Source organism: Tiliqua scincoides, chromosome 7 (genome assembly GCF_035046505.1).
Source record: "Tiliqua scincoides isolate rTilSci1 chromosome 7, rTilSci1.hap2, whole genome shotgun sequence".
NCBI lineage: Eukaryota > Metazoa > Chordata > Lepidosauria > Squamata > Scincidae > Tiliqua > Tiliqua scincoides.
Window position 1 is genome coordinate 53,672,629 of NC_089827.1, and position 9,719 is coordinate 53,682,347.

Below are 9,719 nucleotides of genomic sequence, written 5' to 3' on the forward strand. Positions count from 1 at the left end.
TAAAATGCAAGTTGACATCCTCATGATTCTCAGTCCTGGACTTGATGCCAAACTCCATGGTTGTGCCAGGCCATTGCTGAACAGAAGGCCATTGCAGAGCAGAAGGCACACTCACCTGGTCATGAAAGTGCCACTGCTCCAAAACTACATCAAGTGGTACAAATGAATTACTACCATCCATCAGTCACTGAATGGCCACATAGGTTAGCTTGAGATTGCCCATGCTAAATAACTATTTCATTGGCTGGAAAACCTTCAAGTCAGCAGTTGCTGTCATCCCATTCGTTGTAGCATCATGATTCTCTTGGGGGATTTGTGTACCTTTTATACAACACAGCTGTTAAGGGTGCAGTTTGAAGAAGAAGGCCAGCATGGAGGAGGGAGCATTGCTTGAATTATGGGTGGCGGGGAGACTTGATGAAATCTACAGGCCTGATTTTCCCTCCCCTCAATTTGAGCCAAACCTTGCCCCCACCGCTTTCTAAAAAACAATAGCTAAGGGGGCCATCACAAAAGGTAAGGGAGCTAGGCTCCTTGTGCCTCCCTCATATTACAGCAAGTCCTCACTTAAAGTTGTCTATAGTTTCTCGGAAACTGTAACTTTAAGCGAAACAACTTAGAACAAAACCAATTTTATAGTAGGTATGTGTAAACAAGAGTTAAGTTCTTGCAGCATATATCTGGTCACAAAAACATCACCAAACTTCTAAATAAAGATCCCAAGCACTTCTAATAGTAAACACTGAAAGAAATGTGAGCCTTCTGGCTTGACATGGGGAGTACGTGCAACCTCCACACAGACAGAGGCCCTGGTTAGGAATCAATTTTTTTCACATCAACTTTATAATGAAATGACTTTAAGTGAAGACTTGCTATATTTACTGTTATGCTCATTTATAACCTGTCTGCCTTTTGTGAACTGTACCCAAGGTGTGATTCAAGCACGGGGGAGGGTGCCCCCCAACAATCACTAGGAAAACATTCAAGTACTGGCTTGTGTTCCCAAACAGGGGTGAAAGCAGCTTGGAGGGGGAACATTTTCAGTAGAAAAAATGATACATGGGGAAGGGATTATGACACCTCCCTGTGCCAATCGGGCACTTCAAATTGTGACCTTGGTGGCTGCATGGGTTTTTTTAATAATAAAGTCTCCTCCCCAAAGGATCATGGAACTATACATAACATGTAGCTCTGCCCTCAAGGAGGAACTTTCACCATCCCCTTTGCTAACATTAGATGAAAGGTGTGCTATGGGCTGTCTTTGCCATAGCTGACAGCTTCATGCACCATATTTTGGCTTTCTTACTGAAGGCGAGAGTTTAAAACCACAAGATAGAAGAGAGGGAGGGATGGTAGGAGACTGAAAATGCTATTTCTAGAAGCAGTGACAGAGTGTACCATGATGTACTGCATGTCGATTAAAACGGAATTCAAAGGGGCAGTCCTCATATGCTCTTCTCATTGTCACTTGCAGCTGCTCCCTGGCAGACTGCATCTCAGACTCCATAAGAACAGGGTTATTTCTTTGCCTTGCTCACTGGATCATTAATTGAGTTGATGGAGTCACGGAGGAGGGAGTCAGAGCAGACCCAGCATCTGTCCAGTGTATGATTTTGCTAACAATAGCCTTGATATTTCAGAACGGGAAAGTGAAACATCACAGACTCACCTAAAAAAGAGAACGTCCCTGGTGAATTGCTGTGACATCACAGAACCTTCACCCTAACAGATGGAAACTTGTGTAATAAATAAATATTTATTTTGGTTACTGCTATCCCAAAGATACTGAACCCTAAAGCAGGAGAAAGCAGTCCTCTGAACAGTTCTTAGGAAGAAGGGCATTTGGACAATCTCTCCGACACAAGCAGAAATAATGCAAAAATAGTCCTACTCAGTTTTCTTATCATCTCTCTCCCACTTATGTCACCAAAGCAGTTCAACACAGAAGGCAGAAACCTAGTTGAATTATTGATCCGTCCTGAATTTAGCTATTCTCATACTATAAGAAAGTACAGGTTAAATGAGGTCACCTCCACCTTTGCAAAAGAAAAAAAAATTAATTGGGTTCCCCTTTGAAACTCACTGACTTTAAAAGGGAATAGGCAAATCCATAGAGGCATCCAGGTGGCCACTGTGTGAAGCAGGATGATGGGGGACCATTGGCCTGATCCTGAAGCATTCTACTGTTCTGTGAGTAGGCCCCATTCAGTAGAGTTTGTTTCCAAGCAAGTTCGTATTGCATCAGATTGTAAATTGACTCACATCCTTTGCTGCTTCATTTACTTGCTGTAAATGAAGCTAGAAAAATGTTCCAGAAAGACCTTGGTAAAGTCTGCAGTGATGACAGGTATGGCAGCAAGAGAGCATGCTTGTACAATCCTGTAAGTCGTTGGTTTGCTGGTTTCTGTGATCTGGTTTAATTGCATTTTATCTACTCTTCTAATGCTAAACCTTCCATTTGTGTGCTGAGAGGTCTGTAGCCATATTGGGATCATGCTCAGGAAAACAGACAGTTTCGAAATATAAATTGAGACCCCCAGATTTGCAGAAGTGGGTGTCATTTGAAAAGAAGTTTAACAAAAAGGGTAACAATTCCCAAGGGGAGAGGAAGCAGGGAGAACTGTGTGTCCAGCTGCCAACATTCAGTCACTGGCCCTTTGAGACTGCTGTACCACTGTGCACCCAAGGGAGAAGGGTGCGTGCATTCAGCAGCCCAGGACTGGAAGTAACCAATCGCCCCCTTCCATTCTCCACCTGCTGTGAAAATCCCTCTGCTCCACTCAAGCTGTATTTGTTGCATGAGTCAAGAACAGGGGTCGGCAACCTTAAATACTCAAAGAGCCATTTGGACCCATTTTCCGGAGGAAAAAAAACCTCGGGAGCCACAAAACCCTTTTGACATCTAAAATGAAGATAATACTGCATATATAGTTTTTTTTCCCCATCTTTATGCTCTTATAGGTCCCATTTTTATAATGTAGCTCCCTCTTGTAGCTTTTAGTTTTGTCATACATTCTTGTCTTGTGTTTTCAGATGCCTGGTCCTCTATGGTGTTTTGCCTGATTCCAAGGCCATTCTCTGCCTGGAGAATTAGGCCCACTTTAAGCAAATTAGCTCCCCTTCTTTCCCCCAACAAATGACCCTGGTTCTGCCTTGCAGTCCTGCTGGACTCCACCTCCAGGGTAGCTCACCTGTTCAACCTGCAGAGGTCCTCTCCTACTAGCAGCCTCCCACCACTACAGCAGACCCTGGGTCCTCAGCAGGCCTTGGGCACAGCAGCCACACACAAAACTCCAGTGTCTCCAGCAGTCCATTAGTCACAAAGTCAGTCAGAGCATCCAGGGCAGAGTCCAAAGTCAATAAGCCAAGTCACAGTCCAAGGTCAGATTCCAAAGTAAGTCAGTCAAATCAGTCAGAGTATCCAAGTCAATAAGCTAAGCCCAGCCAGTCAGTCTCCTCTCCAACCCACACCCCCTTCCTCAGGTGCCGTTATATCCCTGAGGGCCCTATTGCCTTCAAGTGGCTGCAGCTGTGCAGCACACTCTGCTGGATGCCCAGGCCTTACCCTTAAAAGGGCCACTGCTGACACCACATCTACCTCCTCACCAGATCTTCCAGGATTCCAATACATATGGTGGTTATGACATCTGCTTATCTTACATGGATACTAAAGAACTCCCCCCACCTTCCAGAGGCACCCTTCTGGAAGGAAAAAAGGACACAGACTCCAGAGGTGGGGAAGAGAAGAAGCCAGAGCTGAGGGGGGGAAGGTGGGGGGGCAGCCACAGGCCAGCTTCTGCCCTGCCTGCCTGCCTGCCCTCCCTCACTCAGGCTGCAACCCTCTCCACACTATCCTGGGAGTAAGCCCCATTGGCTACAATGGGACTTCTGAGCAGACAAGTTGGTTGGAGCTCTCAGGCTGCAGCCCTCCACACCTTCCTGGGAGGAAGCCCCACTGACTACGGCGGGGCTTACTTGTGAGTAGACCTGCACAGGAGGAGGCTGAGGACACAGCCCTCCACACCTTCCTGGGAGTAGCCCAGGGACTACATCGGGGCTTACTCTGGAACAGACCTGCGTGGGCTCCCACTCACCTGTCCTTGTGCTTGGCCTTGAGCAGGCTTCAAGGCTGCCATCCCAGGCACCCTTTCCTGGGAGTAAGCTTCATCCTCTGTAATGGGGCTTACAACTGAGTAGACACACATAGGAGCAGGTGCCAAGGCTGCCATCCCAGGCACCCTTTCCTGGGAGTAAGCTTCATCCTCTGTAATGGGGCTTACAACTGAGTAGACACACAGGATGTCTCCTCTGCTGTGGAAGAAAAGCCTCTCCTTGCACTGAGTGGGGACCTGCTCAGGGAAAGCCAGACTGCAAGGGCTCGAAATGGCTGAGGAGGAGGGCGGCTCAGGATTGGCTGGTGGTCAGCCGGTGAAGGGCCCTGAGCCATTCCAACAGAAAAAGCCAGTAGCCTGCTGGATGCTGATTGGCTGAGCCTGCTAGAGAGTTGGGGAAGGAAAAAACAGGGAGCTTAAGCCTGCAGAGCGGGCAAAATTGAAAGGGGAAACCAATGCGGGGCAGGTGGGGGTGAAGGGAGAGGAGGGCAGTGAGCTCAGGGGGCAGAGGGAAGCAGCCTGCCCTCCCAGCACAGGTGCCTCCTGTTACCCCCTTTGCCACCTTCACTGGGAGGAGCCGCAGCAGATAGCTGAAAGAGCCACATGCGGCTCTAGAGCCACAGGCTGCCGACCCCTGGTCAAGAAGAAATGGAAGTGTTAATTTAACCTGCCTGCTGGCAAATCAGTGGATACACCCACTACATATCATCCTCCAGACCTGCCACAATCCCTGAAGGAAAGAATCAGAGATGGGAGAAAGGAGAATAAACTGAGAAAATTGGAAAGGGGGGTCAGAAAGACAGAAACTAAAAATAAAAGAAGGGGGGGGAAGGGAGAGGACTTGGATGGAGACCAGAGATTTAAAAAAGAGGATCAGGAAAGGAAAACAAAAAAGTGGGGGAAATACTGGTGGGAGGGAGAAAAAAGAGGCGAGGGACAGATTGGAGAAAGGGCAAAAAAAATTAGAGGGCAAATTGGAAAGAAAAACAAATCTAGAAAGGCAGGGAACACACATGCATTGTTCAGTATGTCCAGTTAGGAAAAGGAAACAAATCATTCATTTTAGGAGCAGCCCGGTAGTTTACTCGATCATTCGGTTGCAGACCCCAGCTGCAACATATCAGCAGACACCATGGGGACCCTTCGGGAAAGGAAGGTGTGATGGAAATGAAGTAAGTAAATAAATGCAATATATTGTCAGTAGAATGAATGAATTGCTGTCTCAACCTTTCCTTGCAATCCAACAGCATAAGATCATAAGAGCCTTGCTGGATCAGGCCAAAGGCCCATCTATTCTAGCTTCCTGTATCTCACAGCTGCCCACTAAATACTTCAGGGAGCACACAAGACAACAAGAGACCCACATCCTGGTGCCTTCCCAGAATGCATCTGGCATTCTGAAGTAGCCTACTTCTAAAATCAGGAGCTTGCACACACCTATCGTGACTTGTAACCATATCCTGTAATTCTCTGAAGCCCCTCTAGTTCATTATCTGTAAAGAGCTGTGGTATCTGGAGTGAACTCGGCATTGCCAAAGCCCATGGACCAGCTGAACAAAGGTTGGCAGAGAAAATTTTTACCCTGCTACACTATGATATGGTACTAGCCAGACTGCATACAGAATGCATTTCATTGACCATGCCATGTTACGTTGACCAAAGTTGTCTTTGGTTGCAGCGTTGCTAATGTCCTTGCACGTCTTCACCTTCTGAGACCATATGGCAATTTCCACAAATTAATTAATGTTGATTTGATTGTTCCCAAAGGTCTAGTCCCTCTGGATTTATACTGTGCTCCAGCTACTAATACAACTGTATTTCTGTACTGCAGTGAGTCATGGACTCTTCGCTCAAAACAGGAGAGGAAACTGAACACTTTCCACATGTGCTACCTCTGACGCATCCTCGGTATCACCTGGCAGGACAAAGTACCAAACAACACAGTCCTGGAATGAGCTGGAATCCCTAGTATGTATACACTGCTGAAACAGAGATGCCTGCATTGGCTTGGTCATGTCATGAGAATGGGCGATGGCCGGATCCCAAAGGATCTCCTCTATGGAGAACTCGTGCAGGGAAAGCGCCCTACAGGTAGACCACAGCTGTGATACAAGGATATCTGCAGGAGGGACTTGAAGGCCTTAGGAATGGACCTCAACAGGTAGGAAACCCTGGCCTCTGAGCATCCCGCTTGGAGGCAGGCTGTGCAGCATGGCCTCTCCCAGTTTGAAGAGACACTTCCCAACAGACTGAGGCAAAGAGGCAAAGAAGGAAGGCCCGTAGCCAGGGAGACAGACCAGGGACAGACTGCAGTTGCTCCCAGTGTGGAAGGGATTGTCACTCCCGAATTGGCCTTTTCAGTCACATTAGACGCTGTTCCAGAACCACTTTTCAGAGTGCGATACCATAGTCTTCCGAGACTGAAGGATGCCAATGCCAGGCACTATGTGCAGGGCCAGCACAACAGGTTGGTCTGATCAGGCACATGGCCAAGGTCCACAGTGCTGCCATGCCTCACATGGCCACAGTAGCTGCTGCAGGAGAGAAGGCTGCAGTAGCACTGGAGGAAAGGTAGAGGCTGCTGTGTGCAGAGCCACTGAGGCTATAAAAGGGGCTGCACCAGCACAGAGAGCTCAGAGACCACCAGGGAAGCTCTGCAGAGAAGGAGCTGGAACAGAAAGCTGCAGAGAGACCACCAGGGAAGAGCTGCCGAGAGGAGCTTCAAGATCTAGCTGCAGGACAAGAGACCACCAGGGAAGAGCTGCAGAGAGGAGCTGAACCCTGAGCTTTGCGGGAGAGCTGAGAGAGCCTCTTGCTGGAGCTGAGAACCAGAGGGGAACTTCCATCAAGCCTCCAGCCCTTGACCTGCCTCAAGTCTTGCTACCTCCTGCCTGCCTAGTGCCTGCCTGCCTCAGGTCCTCTCTCAATTGGAGGAATTTGAAATAAGGTCTTTCCATTTGTTTGGTTCAGGTTCCATTCCTCCTAATAAAAGCCTTAAACTTAGTTTGGTGTCAGTTGTCTCTTTCGATCCTGCATAACAGTTAGAAGGAGAGGAAGAGGACTTCCTTAGGCACTTACAGGCTTGCATAAACAACAGTGTCCCCTGCCAATGGAAAGGAAATTACTCTCAAGTTTCCTCTCAGCTTCAGCTGCAAAATGGGAATAATAATATATATAAAGTTCTTGGAAGGTACATCAAGGTGATGCATGTGATGAAAGTGTTATACAATGCTCAGTATCATCATCTTCTTCAATATCATCGTCATCATCGCGTAGTTTGATGCACTTCATTTCCTCTGCTGGTATGTTCACACACACACATTAGTGTTAACAGGCCCTGGTGCTGTAGCACAAGCAGGAGATGAGCCTACAAACAGGCTCTCAGTTTCCCATCATGCTTTGCAACTACAGGGCTAGAGTACTCTCAATCACTGCATGTATCAGATACCCAATGGGTGTACTGGCAGCACAAACTTCTCACTTTATAAACTTGTATTTTCCTCCAAAGAGATTATCTCCATTCATTGAACCGTTGACTTGAAAACTGTGAAGTGTGAATTAACCTTCTACACCATCACTGACCTTGGAGCTAATGAGGGAACTGCAGAGAGGTCAACCGAGGAAGCCTTTTTACATTGGTAGGCTAGAGTGAGTCAGTGAGTCATAGGCACTCCCTAAACCATATAAAAGCTTGGTTGGTCTGACAGCTGGCTGGCTGGCCTGACAGCCCAATCCTGAGCTGCCTGTTGTGCCAGGACTGCCGCGGTGTTGAAACAGCTGCCATGGCATCCTGTGCACAACAGGGTAGTGTAATGGAAGATCAGAAGATCATCAGGTGGATGATGTGGTGTTGACAGCGATTCCCTGTTTTGACAGCTGTTTGACAGCTCTGGGAAGGGCAGGGCTGGCTCCACAGCTGTAATCAATCAAGGCCAATGGAGACCTGGATGGACACCTGAGCTTCATTGGACCTTGATGGGACTTTGCATGGACTCATGGACTGAAGAGATAGCTCAGCTGAGCCTAACTTGGACTTAACAAGGTAGCTCACAGCTGAGCTGAATTTGGACTTAACAAGGGGCTGCAGGATAAAAGGCAGCTTCAGAAGGAGCCAAGGGCTGGCCAAGCAGGACGCTGACCTAGCCGGAAGCTGGACTCTGACCTAGAGTGAGGAGCAGGACGCTGACCAGAGGGAGGATCCTGACCCAGAGCCAGAAGCGAGACGCTGACCCAGAGGAAGCTGGACGTTGACCCAGAGGGAAACCCGGACGGACCCACACTGGGAGAAGGGGACTGCCAGAACTCTGCTGGAGGACACAGAAGAGAGGACTGCCAGGACCCTGCTGGAGGAGACACTCTGCTGGAGAGGCGGAACTCTACTGCAGAAGATTGGACTGGGAATACTGGACTGGGAAGACTGGACTGTGCTTTGGAGACCGGATTGGACTTGGACTGGAGGCTTCAGACATTACCCCCGGAGTTAAGTGGAGTTTTGGGGAGGGAAAGCCTCTGGACAAGAGGACTTGCAGGGAATGTCTGTGTTTGTAGCAATAAATTCTTGTTAATTGCTATAGATAAGAAGTTCTGTGTTTATTCCTTTGCACAGCACAGCTGTGCTTCTTGGAAAAGGAGGGTGTTAATTAGCCAAAAAGCGGGCATTAAAAGGGAGTTGGGATATTTGGACGGGACAAATTGCTGTGGTCGGCAGGAGTTGGGAATTTGGCAGAACAGGTAGCCGCTGCCAGCTCCTTGGGGGAAAGGAAGTAGCCCCATAATGAGGCTACTTGATTCTGCAGCAGCCCTTGGACTGGCACAGAATCAAGAGCCTCCATGTCGGGCCTCACGGCCTGACACGGAGGCTCTGGATGCGGTAGAGCAGAGCTCCACCAGTTCCGCCTCTCTCCCACCCTACTCCCTCCCCCTGGCACACCTCCTCCCTGCCCTTTCCCCACCCTCCCCCCGCCTCCCCACCAGCATGCCTCCTCCCCACCTCCCCCAACTCCCCCATTCACCTCTCCACCACCCCACAGTCTATGCAACTGCCAAGCAGCGGAGTACTGATGATCCACCAGCGCAAGTCCAACGCTGGCTGGCATTAAGGGCTGTGAATACGCTTTATTGGAGAACCAGTGGTATGAGCTCAGGATTGGGCTCTGAGTAGCCAGGACACTTGTTGGTGGTTACAGGTGTCCTATGCCTTGGCCCCTGTCCCGTCCAAAAAATGTTCCGTCTCTCAATACCCGCTTTTTTGGCTAATTAACATGTCCTTATCTCTAGAAAAAACAGCTGTGGTGTGCAAAGCAATTAACACAGAACTCCTTATCTATAGCAATCAACCAAATTTATTGCTACAAACACGTTCCCTGCAGTCCCTCTTGTCCAGAGGCTTTCCCTCCCCAAAACTCCACTTCTCAGTGGGTAAAGGTCTAAAACCTCCAGTCCAAATCCAGTGTCCAAAGCACAGTCCAGTCTTCTGCAGCAGAGTCCCTCCTCTGTGTCCTCTCCAGTAGAGTGTCTCCTCCAGCAGAGTCCTGGCAATTCCCTTCTCCCATAGGTCTGGGTCAGGTATCTGTAGGTCTGGGTCAGGTAGCTCTTGTCAGGTAGCCC